Raw genomic sequence first — 23620 nt, 5'->3', positions numbered from 1 at the left:
CATTTTGGTTGGGTTCTTTTTTTTCATTCCATTTGTTTAAAAATACATATTCACCCCCCAGAGAATGAACATGATGTTCTACTTGTTTATTTCCATCCTTGAATTCTATCAGGCAATTCAAATTTTCTTTGTTGATATATTATATTCAATGTTCTCTCTGTCACCTTATTTAGTTGTTTGGTCTTGTTGAGAATTCTTCTTTGCTAGACCATATGAAATATAGGCATTCCATGTTTGATTTTGGCATCCAAAATTGCAATGCTGCTGGCTAATGTTTTAATCAAGCAACAACTTCAGGCAAAGAAAGAACACATCGCACAGTTAATAGATCAAGGTTAAAAGTTAACAAGAAAACTTTAAAATTTAAACAATATATTAAAGTAGATTTGTAGAGAACAATCTATTTAATTCTCTGTATCTTAGATATGCCATTTATTAAGAATTGTTATTCTCAGTAACTGTAATTTTAGTAAATGTAAGAAATGAATGCTATTGTGCATACTTCATCCACATTGATGTTTCTGATACATGAATAAAAATATAGATAGATAGATATCTTATTTAAACTACCAACAAAATAAGAACCCTAAATTGAGAAATTTACTAATGTGACAAAAAGAATCTTTCATCTATCCATATTGATACAACTAATGAACTATTTTAAGCCTTACAGCTTAGAATCACGACAGCAGTCCCAGTAGTCAGAGTACCTAAGTTCAAATTCCAGCTTTGCCATTCCCTGATCATGCGACCTTGGACAAGCTGCTCTACTTTACCTGCAAAATGGGGATAATAATAGTCCCTAACTCATGGGGTTATTGTGAGGACTGAATGAGAAAATCCAGATGGAGCAGTTAGCATGTAGCTTGCCATTTGGCCACAACTCAGCGTCAGTGCTATAGGTTGTGTTGTTGATAATGATTCTGAAGTTGCTGCTGCTTTCTTTTGTTATATGCTTACTTTTTTATTGGACTTTCTCTTGATGATGGTATTCAGCATCTAGCAATAAACTAAAAAAATTAGTGAAAAGTCAGATTTTGTGGTCAATATTTTTTCAGTTTTCCCACTTAGGCTAATAAGCATAAGAACTGAAAGTCTAAACTTAATGTTTGCACATATTTAAATAACATTATAATAAAAAAAAAAACTGTCAGCACTGGGGAAGTGTGCTGGTTTGAAAGGATGTATGTACCCTAGAAAAGCCATATTTTAATCCTAATCCCATTTTATAAATCCAGCCGTTTCTTCTAATCCCCATTCAGGACTGTATGTTTGAATTTGTAATTAGACCATCTCCCTGGAGATATGACTCAATCAAGAGTGGTTGTTAAACTGGATTAGGGAGAGACATGTCTCCACCCATTCGGGTGGGTCTTGATTAGTTTACTGGAATCCTATAAAAGAGGAAACATTTTGGAGAATGCAAAAGATTCTGAGAGAGCAGAACGACATAACCATGAGAAGCAGAGAGCCCAACAGCCAGCGACCTTTGGCAATGAAGAAGGAAAATGCCTCCCAGGGAACTTCATGAAAGGAAACCAGGAGAGAAACCTAGCAGACGACGCCATGTTCACCATATGACTTTTCATGTGAGAGAGAAACCTTGACCCTGTTTGCCATGTGCCTTCTCACTTGAAAGAAAGACCCTGAACTTCAGTGGCCTTCTTGAATCAAGGTATCTTTCCACGGATGCCTTTCATTGGAAATTTCTATAGACTTGTTTTAATTGGGACATTTTCTCAGCCTTAGAACTGTAAGCTAACAATTTATTAAATTCCCCTTTTTAAAAGCCATTTGTTTCTGGTATATTGCATTCCAGCAGCTAGCAAACACAGGAAGCCTTAAAGAATATATTTGCAAATGCTATAATATTCTAAATCAATAGCTATATAGGTTTCATTATTTCATTTGTAGTAGAAATTTAACAGTTTTCCAAACCTATTTTTCCTACTCTGACTTTTCTATAAAATGCTGAAAATAGTCAATATGCTCTATGGATGAGTAGGAATTCAAACCCAGAATTTCTGCTCAGCCTTTACTAGGTGTATGATCTTGAACAGCTTTCTTAACCTTGCTGTACTAAGTTTCTTTATCTATACAATGGGGTTAACTTATCTCAAAAGTGAGTTAATTTGAAAATTTATGAGAACAGGATTTGAGATGTAGTAAACACTATGAGCATTAAGTATTAACATTATCACAGAGAATGCAGATATTTTCAGCATTATCATGAAGATTTGGTATCCTATACATATAGCTAATATGGTGGCTGCATCAGTCAGTATCACGTCAAGAAACAGAGGAAACGCTCAATTTAGCAATCTAAAAAGAGTTTAATAAAGGGATTTTTTCCAAAGGAATGGAGGGAATATAGGGAAATCACAAGAGATCCTACGGACTAGTCACAAGAGGACATCTTTACCCACCTAAGCCTAAAGAGTGTGGGACAGGACCACTCCTAAAAGAGTCCTGTTGCAGGAGCATCTGACGGAAGTCAGAACCACTGGTGAGGGAAAGTACCAAGGAGAGGTACAGCCCAAGGAGATCCACAGGGAGTAAATACTTGACTTTCTCTCCCCACTCAGTTCAGCTCCTACTGGAGCTCCAATTAGTCAAACCAAATGAAAAATCAAAAGACAAGGGAGCTCACTGGTATAGCACATCATCTCAAGCTTCTGGGGCACAAAGGAGAGTATAAAATAGTAGACAGTAGGACTGAAAATACCCAGTACCAACACTGATGTTAATGTTTGTATTTTAGATATATGATGAAAGATGGATAGATAGATGGATGGATAGATAGATAGATAGATAGATAGATAGATAGATAGATAGATAGATATAGGTAGGTAGGTAGAAAGATAGATAGATAGATAGATAGATAATTTTATCACTTAATTGTCAATCCAAGCTCATTTATCAGCAGTTTTCCTCTAAAGGGCTCCATAACTAGAAATTTCCATTCATTTCACATGAAAGAAAGAGGTCTTGTTTTGTTTGGTTTTCACTAATTCCTTCAAGTCTTGAACTGTCACCCTTCCAGTGAAACTTTTTTCCAGGCCATACTATCTACAATCACAAACCACAATATTTTTCATTTTTATCACTGTTTTATTTTTCTCTTTATTACCATCTAAATATATGATTTCTAATACATGTTGTGCATACATAATAAACATATAATATACCTGTATAAATATATATATATATATATGACACAATGTATTTGTATGTAAGTACATATCATATCATATAAAATATCTTTCTTATTCCCTGTCTCTCCCATGAGAATGGGTGCTCCATGAAGGCAGGAATTATATATTCTATTCATTTCTGTATCACTAGTGCTTAGAATATAGGAATTCCCAAGTGTTTCATTAAGTATTAGTCGTTTACTAGCTATGTGATCTTAGATAAACTACTTAACTCTCTGTGCATCAATTTTATCATATGTAAAATGGTGATAATAATTAACTATCCCATAGGTTTTTGATGAGGATTAAATGAGTTAAAATGTGGAAAGAAGCTTAGAATGGTGCCCAGTTCATGATGAACATTTCAATGTTAACAACTGTTTTACTGAAGAACACTGAATTAGAATTTTCACTTTATGTTTGAGATATTTAAAACTTAATTTTGCCTCAAAGAAAGTATTTAAAGCTTAAGTTTTATCTATTTTAATGTTTTCTTCCTGATGTTTAGTCTACTTTTAAAATACACATATGATGTAGGCATGCATAGCACATATACCAATCTGAGTGTTAGACATACGTTTTTCCATGTGCATACAAATTTTGTGGGCTTTTGTTTCCTTTTGTTTTATTTGTTTGTTTGCCATGATGGAAACTAATAAATAAACAGGAATAATACCTGGTCTCCTCTTCCTTCACAGGTGTTAAGTGGAAATTTGTCAAGTACAGTCTGCCTCTAGTAATTATAATTGAGAAATTTGACTACTAACAGAGTTCTCTCCCACCATTTAAAATTCGTTTGTAATGATTGCACTGATACACATTTTTCCTAATTTATTCCTAATTAGAATTTAGCCTTTTTAAATGCTAAAAAGGCTGTAAATTTAAATGCAATTCAAACAGGTGCGATTTTGCAGAACTTTAGTGGTCTGATTTCTCAACTCAAAATAACATTAGCCAGGACTTCCGGGAAGGTGGCCAACTAGAGCAGCTTGAGATTAGCCCTGCGCCATGGAAAAGTTAGAGAAGGGACAGGAGTGTGACTGAGGCAGCAATTTGGGAGTGCAGTTGTCCTGGGAGAAACTTCTGCACCACATGAGGCAACACCTGGTTGCAGAGGCCAAGGAACTGAGAGGCAGAAAGCTGGAGGCTGGTGTGGAGGCACAGAGCAGTGGAGCCTGTGGGAGTGCACAGACTGGTACACAGGACTAGGAAGTAATCCAGGCAGTGTTCCTTGGACATGCTACCCTCACCTGTGCAATCCCATGATGGGTGACTCACCCCACACCCCACGCACCAGAACTCCATCACCCACTCCCATTCCTTGTGCTTCAGGCATCCCCACCCTACCAGCCCACAGTGCATGTACCTGCCCCACACCCCCACCCCAAGTGCAGCCCAACCCACCTCTCCTTCACCCCTCCTGAGCACAATCTCCCCCTTCCTGTTCCCTGCAGGCTGTTATCAGTGCATAAAGGTTGGGGGCACTAGCCTCCATACCTAGGCTACCCTGCCTCCCCACCCATAGTGTTGCACAGCTTCACCCCCTTCCCTGAGCTCTGCGGATCCATTTATGACACTCCCAGGCCCACACATGTGCATGGTCCCCAATCACATCATTCTGCTCTGGGAACCACACTTTACAGCAGCCCTAGAACTGCACATGCATAAAGTCCTCAGCCTCACTTTCCAGCTCTGAGAAAGTGCCAACCTGTGCAGCCGGGTCACATCTGCCCCCAATCCATGAAGGCACAATGCCAACCTGCTGTCACATGTCTACCCATGAGCACAAAGGGCTCTGTACCTTAGATCAGTGCACACCAGGGTTAAGTCCCCCCAGACAGGTGCACCTGCACAGCTACATCCTCCCTGGCCGCTGGGCACCCACATTCACAAGCACCAGCATGACATCTCCAACCCCACCCATACCTGCCCTGAAACAAATCACCATGCTGAGTGCTCTACCCTGTGCCCTGCTCCTTGCTATACAACCATCCTGCAAACACAAGTACTTAGACTACCAAAAGAAATCAACTCCCAAATTAAATCAATCGAGATATCTACATGTGTGGAGACAGCAGAAGATCACTAAGCATATCACAATGTAGACGGATATAGCCCTGCTTAATGACCAAATTAAAACACCAGAGGAGACACAGACGTTGGAACAACTAATCAAAGATGTTCATACAACCCTACTTAATAAAATAAGTGGGATAGCAATGACATAAAGGAGATCAAGAAGACAATAGAAGAACACAAAGAGGAATATGAAAGAATAAATTTTAAAAAAACAGCAGAAATCATGGAGATCAAAGACTCTGTTGACCAAATAAAAACATACTGGAGGCACACAAAACCAGATTTGAAGAGATAGGATAAAGAATAAGTGATATAGAGGACAGGAAGTATACTTAACTTCGAAGACTCAAAACAGCAAATGGTTAAAAAAACAAAAAGATGGAAAACATTGAATGGGAACTCAGGGAAATAATAAACAAAACAAAGCACACAAATATAAGAATCATTGGTGTCCCAGAAGGAGAAGAAAGGAGTAAAGGGCTAGGAAGAGTGTTGGGGATATAATGGGGGAAAACTTCCCAACCCTCAAAAAGGACATAAACATACAAGTCAAAAAAAACCCAAAGAACTCTAAACAGAATAAATCCAAATAGACCTTCCCCAAGGCGCATACTAATCAGACTGTGAAATGCTGAAGAGAAGCAAAAAAAATCCTGAAAGCAGCAAGAGAACAACAATCTACTACATGCAAGGGAAATCAAATAAGAGTGAGTTCAGACTACTCAACTAGCACCCTGAAGGCAAGAAGGCAGTGGTATGATATATTCAAGATCCTGAAAAAGAAAGACTTCCAGCCAAGAATTCTCTACCCAGCCAAATTGTCCTTTAAAATTGAGGGAGAGATTAAAGTTTTCAGAGACCAAGAAGTTCTGAAAGAATTTGTCAACAAGAGACCACCCCCTTTAAGAAATACTAAAAGGAGTTCTGCCAGCAGGAAAAAAAAAAAAAAGACAGGAGACAGAGGTCTGGAGGAGGGCACAGAAGTGAATACTACCACTAAGGGTAATTTAAAGAATACAAAGAGAAAAAGGGAAAAGAATAATAGAGCTCACAAATAAAATTAAAAAGATAAAATGGTAGAATCAAGAAACACTTTTTCAGTAATAACTTTGAATGTTAGGGACTAAACTTATGAGTTAAGAGATACAAATTGCAGATGGATTAAGAAACATAGTTCATACTGCTTATGAAGACTCATCTTAGACACAAGGATACAAATAGATTGAAAGTGGAAGGATGGAAAAAGATCTTCCATGCAAGTTGTAACCAAAAGAAAACAGGAGTAGCTATACTAATATCAGACAAAATACACATTAAATGTAAAGATATCATAAGAGACAAAGAAGGACACTATATACTAATTAAAAGATCAATTCACCAAGAAGATATAACAATCATAAGTGTTTATGCTCCCAATCAAGGAGCTCCAAAGTACATGAGACAAACACAGGCAAAACTGAAGGGAGCGATAGATGTTTCAACAATAATAGTACAAAACTTCAATTCACCATTCTCCTCTATAGATAGAACAACCAGACAGAAGATCAACAAGGAAATAAAGTTAAAGAACTTGATAAATGAATTAGACCTAACAGACATATATAGGTCATTGTACCCCAAAAGCACAAGGTTATACATTCTTCTGTAGTGCTCATGGTACATTCTCCAGGATTGATGATATGCTGGGGTACAAAACAGGTATTTATAAATTTAAAAATATTGAAATTATTTGAAGCACTTTCTCTGATCACAATGGAATGAAGCTGGATCTCAATAACCACCAAAGAATGAGAACATTCACAAATATATGGAGATTAAATAACACACTCTTAAACAACCAATGGGTCAAAGAAAAAATTGCTAGATGAATGAAAATGAGAATACAACTTATCAGAACTTATGGGATGTGGCAAAGGTTGCACTGAGAGGGAAATTTATTGTCTTAAATGCCTATATTAAAAACAAGAAAGAGGAAAAATCGAGGATTTAACAGAAAACCTGGCAGAACTTGAGAAAGAACAGCAAACTGATCCCAAAGCAAATAGAAGAAAAGAAATAACAAAGATTGAAGCAGAGATAAATGAATGGGAGGACAAAAGAACAATAGAAAGAATCAATAAAACTAAAAGTTGGTTCTTGAGAAAATCAATAAATTGATAGGCCACTAGCAAGACTGCAAAGAAAAAAACAGAGAAAGGATGCAAATAAACAAAATCAGAAATGAGAAGGGGTGCATTACCACAGATCCTGAAGTAATAAAAGAAATCAAAAGAGGATACTATGAACAACTATACATCAACAAACTACACAACTTAGATGAAATGGACAAATTCCTGGAGACAGAAAAACAAGCTATGCTGACTCAGGAAGAAATAGAAGATCTCAAAAAACCAATCACAAGTAAAGAGATTCAATCAGTCATCAAAAAATCTTCCTACAAAGAAAATCCCAGGGCTCAATGGCTTCACAGGGGAATTTTGTCAAACATTCCAGAAAGAACTAACACCAATCCTGCTCAAACTTTTCCAAAAAATTGAGGAAAAGGAACTCTATCTAATTCTTTTTATGAAACTAATATCACTTTAATACCAAAACCGGGTAAAGAGGCTATAAGGAAGGAAAACTATAGGCCAATCTCCCTAATGAACAGAGATGCAAAAATTCTCAATAAAATATTAGCAAATTGAATACAACAACATATTAAAAGAATTATACATCATGACCAAATAGGATTTATACCAGGAATGCAAGGATGGTTCAACACAAGAAAATCAATTAATGTAATACAGCACATTAACAAATCAAAAGGGGAGAATCTCATGATCATTTTGATAGATGCTGAAAAAGCATTCGACAAAATTCAGCATCCTTTTCTGATAAAAAGCCTCCAAAAGATAGGAATCAAAGGTAATTATTCAATATGATAAAGGGAATATATGAAAACCAATAGCCAGCATCATACTCAATGGAGAGAGAGACTGAAAGCTTCCCCCCAAGATCAAGTACAAGACAAGGATGACCACTGTCCCCACTATTATTCAACATTGTGCTAGAAGTTCTAGCTAAAGCAATCAGGCCAGACAAAGAAATAAAACGTATCCAAATTGGAAAGGAAGAAGTAAAACTCTCATTATTTGCAGATGATATGATACTATACTTGAAAGATCCTGAGAAATCTACAGCAAAGTTACTTGAGCTAATAAACAAATTCAGCAAGGTGTTGGGATATAAAATTGGTGTGCAAAAATCAGTAATGTTTCTATACACAAGCAATGAGCTAGCTGAGGAATCACTTAAGGAAAACAAAACATTCAAAATGACAACTAAAAGAATCAAATACTTAGGAATGAACTTAACTAGGGATGCAAAGGACTTGTACACAAAAAACTACATAACATTGCTAAAAGAAATCAAAGGAGATCTAAGTAGGTGGAAAGACATTCCCTGCTCATGGATAGGAAGGCTAAATATAGTTACGATGTCAATTCTCCCCACATTGATCTACAGAGTCAACATAGTACTAATCAAAATTCCAACAGCCTACTTTCAATATTTGGAAAATCTAACTACCAAATTTATCTGGAAGGGGAAGAGACCCCGAATAGCTAAAAGTATCCTAAAAAAAGAAGAACGAAGTGGGAGGATCAACATTCCCTGACTTTAAAACCTATTATAAAGCCACAGTGGTCAAAACAGCATGGTATTGGCACAAAGACAGAAGCAGTGACCAATAGAATCAAATTGAGAGTACAGAAATATACCACCAAATCTATGGTCAACTGACTTTTGACAAGGCCCTCAAATCCTCTGAACTGGGACAAAGTAGTCTTTTCAATAACTGGGCATGGAAGAACTGGATATCAATAGCCAAGAGAATGAAAGAGGACCGCTATTTTATAGCAGACTCTCTCTCCATTGAGTATGATGCTGGCTATCAGTTTTCATATATTCCCTTTATCATATTGAATAATTACCTTTGATTCCTATCTTTTGGAAGATTTTTATCAGAAAAGGATGCTGAATTTTGTCAAATGCTTTTTCAGCATCTATCAAAATGATCATGAGATTCTCCCCTTTTGATTTGCTAATGTGCTGTATTACATTAATTGATTTTCTTGTGTTGAACCATCCTTGCATTCCTGGTATAAATCCTATTTGGTCATGATGTATAATTCTTTTAATATGTTGTTGTATTCGATTTGCTAATATTTTATTGAGAATTGTTGCATCTCTGTCCTCTATATTCAAAAATTAACCCAAAGTGGATCAAACAGCTAAATAAAAGAACTAGCACCATAAATCTTTTAGAAGAAAATGTAGGGAAATATCTTCAAGACCTACTAATAGGAGGTAGCTTCCTAAACTTTATACCCAAAGCACAAGCAACAAAAGAAAAACTAGACATATGGGAACTCCTCAAAATCAAATGCTTCTGTACCTCAAAAGACTGTCAAAGAGGTAAAGAGGCAGCCAACTCAGTGCGAGAAAATATTTGGAAATCACATATCAGACAAAGATTTGATTTCCTGTATATACAAAGAAATCATACATCTCAACAACAAAAGAACAAACAATCCAATTATAAAATGGGCTAAAGACATGAATAGGCATTTTGCTGAAGAGCAAATACAGATGGCTCAAATGAAGAGATGCTCATTTCCACTGGCTATAAGGGGAATGCAGATCAAGACTACAATGAGATACCACCTCACACCTATAAGAATGGCTGCTATTAAACTATCAGGAAACAAATGTTGGAGAGGATGTGGAGAAACTGGGACACTTATGCACTGCTTGTGGGAATGAACAGGGGTGCAGCCACTATGGAAGACTATTTGGCAGTTCCTTAAGAAACTAAATACCGAGCTGCCCTATGACCCAGCTATAGCACTACTTGGTATATACCCAGAAGAGCTGCCATTTCTCTTTCTTCCTTCCCGGCTGGCTCAGTGAAAATGATAATAATCACCACTTATTGAGCACCTATCAGGTGCAATTCACTGTGATGTGTCTTTAATAGAATTATCTACTTAATTCCGACAATCTGACCTGACAGGTAAGAGGCAGCATAGTGTACTGCAGTTCAATTCCTAGCTCTGCCGCTTATTAGCTGTGTTCCTTAAGCAAGTAATGTAACGTTCTCAGACCTTAATTCTTTGTCTGGAAAACAGAGAAAACAGTAGTCTCTTTGCCTTATCTATAAAACAGGGATAACAACAGTACCTTGCACAAGGGATTCTTGTGCATATTAAATTAATATATGTAAAATGTCTAGAATAGTGCCTAGCTCAATAAATTTGAACTATTATAGTTGCAATTTCATCAAGAAGGAAACTGATAGATTAACTAGCCTGACCATAATGACAGCCACCAAGAGACTAAGACAGTATCTCAAAATGCTGGCCTGATGCCACGGACATCCAAGCAAAGCTTTAACTTACCAAGTACCAATTTGCAACAAATTTTACCATCTCAGGAAAATCAAAATATAAAACAAACAAAAAAAATGATACCCTCTGGATTAAGCTAAATAAGCTCTTCTAAACAGTCTAGCTTTTTTGAGTACCAACAGCAAAGGGAGAAATTGATGATTTTTATATAATTCATTTAGAGGAGAGAGATGGAAAATAACAAAACATTTAGAGTTACGCTAGAAGTGAACAAAATAGTGGTAAGAAATTCCTACTGTTTGCTATTTACTCACCCCTCAAAATGCATAGTATATTAGACACCTGACACAATGTGCAAAAGGAAAACAAACTTCATGGGATTTATCGCCAGACACAATAATTCAATGCAGACTAAAACAAACAGTTAAAGCATAACTTTTGCTTTTTTGCCAGTTGCAGCTATCTTGAACCAGTATTTTAGCATTTAAAGAAACCTAAATTAGCCAAATTTTAAATCAGTTATGAAATCCTCTTATTTTACAATATCATTCTGTGCTATCTTCTATATGTTTCCAGTTTGCAGAATCACCTTATTGTTTTATAAGGTGAAAAGGAACTTTTGCTTCTAGACACATATTTTTCTGACATTATTTCTATAGAAAAATAAATTGTGGAACACTGAATGTTGTCTGCTCCTGTATTACCTTACAAAGCCTCTCTACTAAAATAAAACATCCCATTCCTAACAAAAGATTTTTTCCTAAGGATTTCAAGAATTTGAGATCATAAGCTACCTTTCACCAGAGTACTTACGTAGAAAATACTTATTATTGCATTTATCTTTTGTACTTACAGGGATTCCACGGAAGAATAACAAAATGTAAATAGTTTTATGCCCTGCCTTTATAAAAATAAAAGGGGAATGGATGTCTGTACAAGAGTGGCCGTCACTTGACAAAATGGTTTAAAGAGACAGCTGATCTCACTGATCTGAGATAATTAGAATAAGCAAATTCATGCAGTGAGAGTCTAGAATATAAGTTACCAGGGGATGGGATAAGGATAGGGAATGGGCATTTAAATCTTAAAATGTACAGGATTCCTCTTTGGAGTCACAGAAATGTTTTGTTAATGGATGGTGCTATGGTAGCACAACATTGTAAAGGTAACAGTATTGAAATATAAATCTGAATGTGATTAAAAGATGAAATGTGAGATTGTATATATGATAGCAGAATAATTTTTTTTAAATCCTTGGAACAGTACTACACAGTGAGCCCTAAGTTAAACTATGAAATCTAGTTAGTAGTACAATTATAAAAATGCGCTGTCATCAATTCTAACAAATGTTTCCCCACCAATGCAAGGTGTTCATAATAGTGGTAAATGGGAATCCTGTATTTTATGCATGATTGTCTGTAAACCCACAACTTCTCTAATAAAGGAAAAAGAGAGAGACAGCTGGAGTATTTGAGTGATGCAAAAAGAAGACGTAAGTGTAAGTCAGCTAAACAGATGAGGATAGTATTTGGAGCATTTTTGCTTGCATATGTTCACATAGCATTTCAGCTGGGTAATGTTAGACTTCAGCTTATGCATATCTGTGGGATAAAGGAATCTCTCAAATAATGAAGACTTTATTCAAAAGTGTACAGTGGAAAATTAGTCCTCACAATGGGCTCCCTTTACAGAAAACTACTGGGTTAGCAGTATGTATTCCATTAAACATGGTTTTCTAGGGTTTTGATTCAGTTGGTCCAAGTAGGAATAACAATTGGAGCACTGTGCAACAATAATTGCTTGCTGTAGCAGTAAGTGAAGCAAAATTTTCCCCCAGGAAAAATTTTCAAAGAACAACAACAAAAAAATATGTGACAAAATCTTTGACTACCAAATCAGTGCCTATGAACAGTGCTTTGGCATGGGCTAGTCAAAAGCAGCCAAATTTGGAGCAACATACAAATGTAAAAACATCTCAAAGAAAACGTGTCCATCACATATGAATAAAGAAAAAAGAAAACAAAGCACACTTTAAAGGATTTTACTCATTCTAAGATTCATTTTTGGAGTGAATGAAGGACAACAATATTTTGATAATACAATAATAAATTTTGAACCTTGAGTCAGTGAAAGAACCTGTCATACATATAAAAATATATTCTGGGTTCAGGGTAAAAGTAAGAGATATGGTCAATAAACAAAGAAAAACTCTTCATTCTATAGGGAAGATAATAGGTTCATTTTGGACATATGGTGCCTGCACTAGCCAAACATTGGGGTAAAATCAGTTGGAAAGTTATTTGGCAGTGTCTACTAAAGCTAACATATGCATGGCCGGCAATAATACTCCTGAGGGTATAGTCAAAAGAAATGCATACAAATGACACCAAAAGACATGCATGAGAACATTCATAGCAACACTATTCGTAACAGAAAAAGTAAATTACAGGAAAACCCCAAAAGTCCTTTCAAGAGCAGAATGGGTAAATAAATTGTGGTATATCCATACAGTTAAATACTAAAGTAGCAATAACAATGAATGAGCTTTTCTTACGCACAATTTAATGAACAAATCTTACATGCAACCTCTATGATGCCATGATTCCATTTATATAAACTTGAAAAACTGGCAAAGCTATTGTGGTGTTAGAAGTTTGGATAAAGGTTACCCTCTCATTATTAATATTTCTCACAACTGTGAGGAGTGTGCTAATTTTTAATTCATGCTTGTGCTGGTTTTGAAAGATGTATGTATCCTAGAAAAGTTATGTTTTAATCCTAATCCCATTTGTAAAGGCAGCCATTTCTTCTAATCCCTCTTCAGCATTGTATGTTTGAAACTGTAATTAAACATCTCCCTGGAGATGTGATTTAATCAAGAGTGGTTGTTAAGCTGGATTAGGTGCAGGCGTGTCTCCACCTATTTGGGTGGGTCTTAATTAGTTTACTGGAACCCTATAAAAGAGGAAACATTTTGGAGAAAGGGAGATTCAGAGAGAGCAGAGCAGAATGACATAGCCATGAGAAGCAGAGTCCACCAGACAGTGACCTTTGGAGATGAAGAAGGAAAATGCCTCCCGGGGAGCTTCATGAAACAGGAAGCCAGGAGAAGAAGCTGGCAGATGACACCGTGTTCGCCATGTGCCCTTTCAGATGAGAGAGGAACCCTGGCCATGTTCACCATGTGCCTTTCCAGATGAGAGAGAAACTCTGACTGTGTTTGCCATGTGCCCTTCCACTTGAGAGAGAAACCCTGAACTTCATCAGCCTTCTTGAACAAAGGTATCTTTCCCTGGATGCCTTAGATTGGACATGTCTATAGACTTGTTTAAATTGGGACATTTTCTTGGCCTTAGAACTGTAAACTGACAACTCATTAAATTCCCCATTTTAAAAGCCATTTGTGGTAGTTAGATTCAGTTGTCAACTTGGCCAGGTGAAGGCACCTAGCTCTGTTGCTGTGGACATGAGCCAATGGTACATGAACCTCATTCGTTGCTGATTACATCTGCAGTTGGCTAGGAAGCGTGCCCGCTGCAATGAATGATGTTTGACTTAATTGGCTGGTGCTTAACTGAGAGAGCACAGCCCTTCTTGGGTTGTGGTATGCTCAGCATACCTCATCTCAGCACTCACAGCTCAGCCCAGGCCTTTGGTGATGCAGAAAGGAATCACCCCAGGAAAGTTGTTGGAACCCAGAGGCCTGGAGAGAAGGCCAGCAGAGATTACCCTGAGCCTTCCCATGTAAGAAAGAACCTCAGATGAAAGTTAGATGCCTTTCCTCTGAAGAACTAATGAAATAAATCCCCTTTTATTAAAAGCCAATCCATCTCTGGTGTGTTACATTCCGGCAGCTAGAAAACTAGAATAATGTTGATCCCTGTAAGCATTTGGTTGTCTCCATAAAGTATTTCCCCCAGTACCCCTTTAAAAAAAAAGAAGAATGTCATTTGCCTGATACTTTCTTTGTGACTCCAGACTGCTTAATATATTGGACAGAGAAGCAATTTATTTTGAAGATAAAGTGATTAAATGGGGAAATATATAAAGCTAAATATTACATATTTTATTTTTGGTATGTTAGAAGTGCAAATCTGTGGAAATGTCATTTGTAGTACCAAGTTGACATTCCCATTATGCTACAAGAACTCTTTTGATGATGGAATTTTTATTAAAGTTCACTGGAAGAAGAAAAAAAATGTGCTGATGATAGGAAGGAACTTCTGGGATGCTGGAGACATTCTGTTTCTAGGTCTATGTGCTGGTTACATGGCTGTGCTCACTAGGTGAAACTTCATCCAGCTATTCATCTAGTATTCACTTTTCTGTTTGTACATTATACTTCATATAAAATTTTACTTAGAAATTATAAAACAGATTCTGGATTCAAATTCTGACTCCATGTCTTAGAAGTGGCATGACCTTGAGCAAGTTACGGAACCTCCCTTAATTCCAGTTTTCCCATTTGTAAAATAAGGATAATAATAGTGCATACCTCAAAGCATTATTATAATTGAATATGATAATGAGCTGGCACAAAATAAGTGCTCAATAAACGTGAGTCCTTGGCATTAATTAGTGCATGTCAGGAGGCAAGCTGAGCACTCAGTGATGAACTATAGAAGAAAACTGCCTGAGGGCTAGAGGAAACATCCTGAGAGAGAAGCATTGTGGCAGATTAATGGGGAAAAAAAGGACTTCAAAGCAAGGGCTATTAACAATATCAAATACTGCAAGAAAGATGAGAAAATTCTAGCAATGGAAGTCATAAGTGACTTTGCCAGAGCCAATCCAACTGAAAGTTAAGGGTAGAAGTCAGACTTCAGTGTGTTAGACATGAATGAGAGGTGAGGAAATGGAGATGAGATATCCATGTAATTCTTTCAAGAAGGGTGCTTGAGAAGGAAAAATAATGAAAGAAGGGGCAATAATTCAGGAGGATATGAAACCAGGAGCATGGTTTTTAACTCAAAAGAGAGCATATGTTTCCCATGAAATTATCCCATACAGAAATTATCCCTTGATTGACTCCTATTTAGCTTCTTGCATCACAGGTCCATCCCAAAATCAATCTTGTGTTCCAAGAGATGGAGTACTCAGATTGGCCACCTCCAGAGCTGGTGGGCGGGGTCATTCCTATTCGTACCACATGGATCAACAGTGGAGGAAGGAGTCATTCTCCAAAAGAACAGATGCAAAGCTGCCCAAAAAGGAAAAAGGAAATGTCTCCTTTACACATCCCCATCATTCTATTCCTTGCTTCACACCCTCTTACATTCAAAATACTTATTAACCCTCACCTTTCTTAACTCCTTCACTGACCAAAAATGTTTCAACACTTACAAAGCAAAGTGGTCAAAATACTTATTAACCCTCACCTGTCTTAACTCCTTCATTGACCAAAAATGTTTCAACACTTACAAAGCAAAGAGGTTTTAATTGTTTTCAGTCACCCCAATTTGATTAATGTGTTAAACTTTCTCAAAACAGTGGTGAGGAGACTTTCAAAATTCATTTTCAAAATGCCTCAAATATAAGGACATGGTATAAAATAAAACATGCAGACATCCTCCCACATATATTGGCGCACACAAATTTCACATAGTGTGAAATTTTCATATAGTTCATATAACGTATATTGATGATCTTAATTTAATCGACATTAAATTTAGGGTTAATACAAATTGGATCTTGTTGTCCTCTGCTTAAAATGTTTTGACATTTTCTATTGCTCTGAAGATATAGACATTAGATACAAAGAGTCCTGCATGGCCCAACTCTGCTACTCTCCAATCCCATGTCACATAATTTATATGCTCTCTCCACTGCAGCCTCACTGGCCCTCCTTTGGGTCCTTCCTACCTACCAAGCAACTTCCCAAAACAGAGCTGTCACATATGCTCTCATTTTTGCCTAAAAACTTTCTTTATTCGTCCTTCAGAGCTCTGCTCAAGGGTTCCATCTTCAGAGAAGCCTTCCCTAGTCTACTTGACCATATGAATCCACCCATTTAGATTAGTTTTTGTAGTACATACTAGGCACCTCTCTTTGATATCAGTTGACACAGTTGTGACATCTATAGTTGTTTGGTATTTGATTATGGCTTGTCATATTCACTATATTATAACCTCTAAAGAAGACAGGGACTATGCCTAGTTTTGCTCACTGTTATATCTCTAATACCAATTATATTGTCATGCACATTGTTGGTACTTGTTCTAGCTGCTGGAATGTAGCGTGCCAGAAATGGAATGGCTTTTAAAAAGGGAATTTAATAAGTCTCTAGTTTACAGTTCTAAGGCCCTGACAATGTTCCATTTAAAGCAAAGTCTATAAAAATGTCCAAATTAAGGAACCAACAAGAGGTTACCATCACCCAAGAAAGGCCAATGAAGTTCAGAGTTTCTCTCTCAACTAGAAAGACACATGGTGAATATGGCAATATTTGCTAGCTTTCTCTCTAGGCTCCTTCTTTCACGAAGCTCCCCCAGGGGCATTTTCCTTCATCATCTCCAAAGGTCTCTGGCTGCATGGGCTCTGGTAGTTCTTGTGGCTCTCAAGCTCTCTCCAAAAAAGTTTCCTCCTTTAAAAGATTCCAGTAAAATAATCAAGAACCACCTGGAATGGGTGGAGTCACATCTCCCTCTAATGAAAGGTTAATACCCACAATGGGGTGAGTCACACGTCTTGGAGATAACCTAATCAAGTTTCCAACATACAGTACTGAATAGGGATTAAAATAAATAGTTGCTTCCACAAGATAGATCAGGATTAAATCATGGCTTTTCTAGGGCACCTAATCCTTACAAACCAGCACAGTATTGAACAAATCAATAAATTTATTTATTAGTACTTGACATAAAAAAATTAAACTCATTAGTTGCCCCCTTTAGTTGCCCCCAAAAAGAAAGAAGAATATAAGCTAAACTGAAAGAATTTTCACTGAGTTTAAGATTTCAGTTTGAAGGTAAGAAAAAATTACATATTTACTAACATTAATTTATTAAACATTGTATATATTCAGTTAGATTTTTTCCCCTAGCCATTTCATGAAAGACAAAACCTAAGTGACAGGCTTATCTTCGGTTCACTAAGAACAGAATACAAAAATAAACATTTTAGACCATGGCCACTGCTTAGCATTCTCTAATTATATACAGGATAGTTAACTGTCGAATAGCAGATGCTATATGTATCTTTGCATCAACATATTGTTTATATCTTTTTGATTCTCCATGAAAAACATCTCTTTATTTTGTACTCTACAGACTCATTCTCTCTCCCAGGGCATATGGAGATTTATATATAAAATTCGATAATGGTCCTTTTTACAAAATTAAAGATGTTGGCCAACTCCTTCTTTGGCAGCTATCCAATTTGCATAATTACATTTGCCTTACTAAATTTCCCCTGAAGCTACAGATTAATAAGGTGTTTCTTTGCATTTGCATTTTGAAAAGGCTTAATTGTGCTGCATTGAACAGCTGCCCTCAACTGCAGCTTCAACCCTAACTGGTATTGGTGAAATATTTGTGTGTTGGCAAATCACTTTAAGTATTTTCCAATCAAAGGAAAGCCATTAGTATTCATGGGATTATATGAGCAAAGTGTTTGGATTTTGTTCAATGCCACTTAGCTGGCAGAGAGTATTCCTAAGGTAATTTCCCACAACACTACTCAATACCACAATAGATAAGGGCTTGCTTACTAAGAATTGTGCTTGGAATGGTGTTACACATGACAGTCAGGGAAGCATAGTGTAGCTAGGTTTATTCCTCTCATATCCCCCAAAGACTCTGATCTGTCATCTAATCTCTAATGCAAATAAACTAGAGGTCTGAACTTGAAAAGAGCTTCTCATTCTCCAAGTCCTGCTATTCTCACAGGTACCATCTGAGTAAACTACCACAGGTAATTCCTAATGCAGGATTGGCTGAAGATGGTGGAAATGTGATCAGAAGATCTAGATCAGACTTACCAGGACAAAGTGGCATCCTCTTCCCCAGAACCAATCAGCTGACTGGACAAACAGCATGTGAGGTAGCCTGGAACACAAATTTTGCACAACAGGCTCCATATTGGGTGGTGAATAACAATCCCATCAAGCACTCTAGTATACAAGATTCCTTTCATTCAACAAATATGTGCTGAGAGCATTGCACCAAGTGCTGGGGATACTGAAGAGTGACAAAGAGATTTTCTATACTCATGGAAATAACTAGTGGGGAAGTTAGAACATTACTCAAATAATCATATGATTGAGTATGCATTTACATTCTGACATATGTGCTATGAAGGAATAAAATAGAATGCTATGAGAGCCTTTAAAAAAGGACCTGGCCCAGTATGGGAAATTCAAAGAAGACTTACCTGAAAAAAAATGAATTGGATTTGAGACTGGAGACGGAAGAGCTAATTAGCTGAAGAATGGGAAAAGAGCATTCTTAGTAGAAGGAGCAGTATTGTGACACCCTCTACTGTGAGGCCACTTGAGAAATTTAAAATAAACATTCAGTGCAAATGGAATGCAGGAAATGTAGAAAAGAGTAAAATGAGATTAGGATGGAAACATGGGCAGGAGCTAAACCACAGAGGCCCTTGAGGACTATGTTAATTATTTTGGTTTCTTTCTAAAACAAGAAACAACAAAGGAAGCCACTGAAGGGATGGGAGTCAAGCATAGGGAAGAGATAATATGCTCAAAATCTCATTTGAAAATATTGTTCTGGCTGGGGAGGGGGGGTTGAGTGATACAGGGAGACCAAATATAATGATTTTATAGGAATCCAGGCAAAAAAAATGATAGTTAGAATCAAATGTAATAGAAAAAGGAGAGAAGTGACTGGATTCACTGCATATTTAGAAAATAAATTTGGCGGAATTTGCTTACTGATTCAAATAAGGGAGTGAGAGGGGCAGTGACAAAAATGATACCTAGAGTTCTGGTTTGCAGAATTGGATGCATATGCTACCATTCTCTGAGACAGGAATATTGTTATGTTGTGAAAATCAAGAGTTAGGGTCCACACATCTTGAACTTGGGGCCCCTTTGAGACATCCATATGGAGATGTTGAACAGGTAGTTAAATATATGGGTCAGGAACTCAGAGGCTAGACTGGAGGTGTAAATTTGAGAATCATTGCCAATTGAGGGATATTGAAGGCCACAGGTATGGAAGATACTGTATAGAAAGAAAGAGAATATGTGAGACATGGAAATGTTATGCAGATGCCCCTTCAATAAAGGATGTGATGACCAGAGATGGAAAATTAGATCAATGTATAGCCTCTAGCTATCAGCTCCTTCAGGTCAGCCTCAGCTGCAAAGAGTGGCCTTATCAGACCTCATGCCTTTCTTGGCTACCCCACAATTGATGACTGAGCAATACGGGAGTATGAAGACCCAGCCACTTCAACCAAATGGGGAGTGAGTCCAGATTCAGAATGCCCGCCTGGGTTTCCATAGCTAAATTCAACTTCTTTTTCACCACCACCCCCTTCCTTCCACAGGTATAAATTCCTAATAAAACATCTTGTACCCCAAACTCTGTCACAGCATCTGCTCTATCGAGAACCCAAACTGTGAGAGAGTATAAAATTGAAAGAGGAAATAACCTGTAGATAGAGGAAGACTAAATCTGCAAAGTAACAGAGAATGAAATACTGGAAATTGAGAAGGAAAATCTGGATAGCATGCTGTCTTGCAAGCCAAAATAAACATGTTTCAAAAACTAGAATGATCAGGAGTGCTGGAAGGTCAGATAAAATTACTGGGAAATGTCTGTTGGATTTAAAGCATGGAGGTCATTGGTAACCTTAGCAGACTAATTTGGGTGAAACTTCTAGGAATAACCACCAGATCACAGAGGATTGAGGAGTGAGTTTAAGGTAAGAAATAAATTCACTAAACAATGAAAATTTAGATTGAAAGAAAAGGGAAAGATAGGAGCTAGAGGGGGGATGTTGAAATAAAAAAAATTGTTGTTTTTAAATGGAAGAGATATGAGCAGGTTTAAATGTCATTGGAAGTGACCCAGTTGAGAAGAATTTGCTGAATAAATAGCAGAGCAGAGGGAAAATTGATAATGTAAGATTCATGAGAAGGCCAGAGGCAATGGGATACAGAGCACAGGTGGAAACACTAGAATATTTCCTATACTAAAACAGAAGGAAAAGAGAAGAACATGGGTACAAATGTATCTATATGAATTTGGTAGCAGGAAGCTGAGGGAGCTCCCTTCTGATGCTTTCTATTTTCTTCAAGAAGTAGGAGGTGAAGTCATCTGTTGAGAATGAGGAGGAGTTAAGAATATTTGAGGTTTGAGTAGAATGTAGAATTTTTAAAACAATTGTTGCCAAGAGTAGGAGAGAATTTACCAGAAAAACATGGAAGGACTGACAAGCTTGGAGGGCCCTTATTTAGTAGCACAAATCTACCCTGTTGAGTGATTTTTTTCTGGCACTGCCAGGCAGTTCAGGTGTGGACACAGAGAAAGCATATAGGTATATTTTTCCAGAGTTGGGGTTTTGTCAGACGAATGAAAAAAAAAGAGTTAAAAAAGAGAGTTAAAAGTATTGGTGAGAGTATTATTAAAATGATCAACTATGGGATGCAAAAAAGCTAATAATAATGAAAGAATGGAGAAAGATCAGGTGAGAGTTCATGCGCTGGAAGAAAATGAAAGGGTCAGTGCAATAGAACAATAATTCACAAGATCTGGGGATTTTGCTAAAAAGCAGAATATGGTCAGAGGGCACCTGAGATTCTGCATTTCTCACAAATTCCTTGGTGATGCTGATACTACTGGTCTGAGGACATGACTGAGCAGTAAGGCATTAGAAGTTCAAATAAAGTAAAAAATGGCTTTGAATTTGAAAGAGTGTGTGAGCAAGAGCAAGAGAGAGTATGAAATAGAGGAAGTCAGACAGAGAGAAAGCTCAAAAGAAGCAGAAGCCATAGATAAAATCGGTGGACAATGAGTCTGAAAATGGAAGGAGAAACAAAGAAAAACTGAGGCATTAGAATTTGAGCAAAGCAATGGATGCAGACTTCTGAGAGCAGGCGAGATGACAAGGTCACAAAGCTGCTGTTAGATCACTAGGGCTACTGTTGTAGCCAAACTCTGAACAATGGTGAAGGATATTCTGCAGAGCTGCTGAGGAATCTCCCTGTGTTGCTGTTCCTCCCCACACATCTTCACAAAACATCCCAATTTGCATGCAGTTACCTCAGTGGCTCTGTCCTGGCCACCTGTATAATTCCAACTAGAGGAAGTGCCTTTCAAGTCTTGTTCAGCCATATTGGAGCTCGGTGTGGGACGGATATTCATACCTTTACTAGGGAGAAGAAAAGGCGGCACTGTTTTTTCTTTGTTTGTTTTTAAGGAATCTGAACATAAAGATAAACTTCTAATACATATCAGAAGACCCAAAAGATGAGCAGGACAATCTGTAAGGTGATACAAGTCATCTGCATGTTTTGGGCACTATTTAAACAGTAAGGAAGGGAAAGGGAAACTGTTAGAACATCTAGAAAGAAAGATATTATGACTTAAGAGAAACTCTTAAGTCCAGATGATTTATATGACCTCAAGCTCAATGACAGAGATGGGCCCACAAAATCCATTGTCTGTTGCTTCTTATGAACCAAACCACCCCAAGAATTTGTAACTTGCCTTCTCATTCCTGAGCGAATAGCTGAAGATTTCCTCCTTCAGAGATAGAGTAATGCTGAATGAATTCAACCATCAGAGCTTTATTCAAACAATGTCATAATTATAAATGAGAATAATATTTATAACTCAGGGTTAATTTATCCAACTCAAGCTGAGGGAAAAAAAATAAGGTTGGATTAAGTAAAAAAAATATCTAATTTTATGTTAAAACTTTAATTGCGCTTGATGGTTGTTTTTCTTAAAGCTTGTATATATGATGATTCTTCCTAGAAAATATGGTAAGTAAGTATTAGTAAATCTAAAAAGAATTCTAATGACTTCTGGGCCAAGATGGTGGCTTAGCAATGTGTGCATTTTAGTTCGTCCTCCAGAACAACTACTAAATAACCAGAAACAGTACAGAACAGCTCCTGGAGCCACGTCAGTGACTGGACACACAGCGTACCCCAGTCTGGACCAGCTGGACTGACTCCGAGCCCCCCAGAACCGTGAGTTCCCCAAGCTGTGGCAGCCGGCGCCCCTCCCCCACAGGCTGCTTCCCAGAGGGGAAAGGAAAGAGACTTTACCAGCAGCAGGGGCTAAGCCCAACCAAACGCCAATTGTGGAATTAATTAACAAATTCTGAATACTAAAAATAGGCCCCCAGCTCAGGGGAACCTGGTCAAAGTGGAGGGTGCTCATTTTTGCCCCAGTGCCAAGGGGGCAGGGCTGATGGAAAAAGGAAACAGGTTTTTGTGGCTGTGTTTCTACAAAGTCTTGACTGTCTTTGGATACAATGGCAGGGCTTCTCAGGCTGCAACTGCCCTAGGCAAAGGCAGAAATAAGCTCGTTTGAGGGTTTATCTGGAGCCTGTGCCTTCCCCAGGGGAGGGGTGAAGCCCAACTCAGCTGGAATCCTTCCTCAAAGAATTCAGACCCTAGGGCTTGGTAATTTGAAGCCATTAAAACCAGCCTACAACCTCTCCTCTGTCTCCACCACACCCCCAGCAGGGAGAGTCCGCCAAAGTCAAAGGTACCACATCATCTTATGCTGGTGGGACCTGCAGGCAGACAAGCACCACATACTGGGCAAGATAAGAAAAACAGAGCCCAGAGGCTTCACAGGAAAGTCTTTCAACCTGCTGGGTCTCACCCTCAGGGAAAACCAATGCAGGTGACTCTTTCCTCCTGATAGGAAGCCAGTTTGGTGTGGGAAAATCCGGCTGGGGTCTATAATATCTAAGTATACCCTCCTAAGGGTGGGGGGAAAAGGCACCATGCAAGCAGGGCAAGAAACAAGAAAA

At 37.7% G+C, this 23620-nt stretch overlaps 1 long non-coding RNA gene across 2 annotated transcripts; it reads right to left on the bottom strand.

Annotated features, from left to right (window-relative positions):
* Positions 1-71: 71 nt before the first annotated feature.
* Positions 72-22169, bottom strand: LOC143690234 (uncharacterized). Of its 2 annotated transcripts, XR_013179049.1 has the most exons (5): positions 20279-20973; positions 18642-18708; positions 961-1010; positions 672-776; positions 72-291 (listed from the first exon to the last, which is right to left on the bottom strand). It is a non-coding gene; the product is annotated as an uncharacterized LOC143690234 (long non-coding RNA). The 2 variants fall into 2 exon arrangements; XR_013179050.1 differs by lacking the exons at positions 672-776; positions 20279-20973 and adding an exon at positions 21892-22169.
* Positions 22170-23620: the final 1451 nt, after the last annotated feature.

Source organism: Tamandua tetradactyla, chromosome 7, assembly GCF_023851605.1.
Source record: "Tamandua tetradactyla isolate mTamTet1 chromosome 7, mTamTet1.pri, whole genome shotgun sequence".
Lineage (NCBI taxonomy): Eukaryota > Metazoa > Chordata > Mammalia > Pilosa > Myrmecophagidae > Tamandua > Tamandua tetradactyla.
The sequence above is the reverse complement of the archived record's forward strand: the minus strand, read 5'-3'. Positions and strand labels throughout refer to the sequence as shown.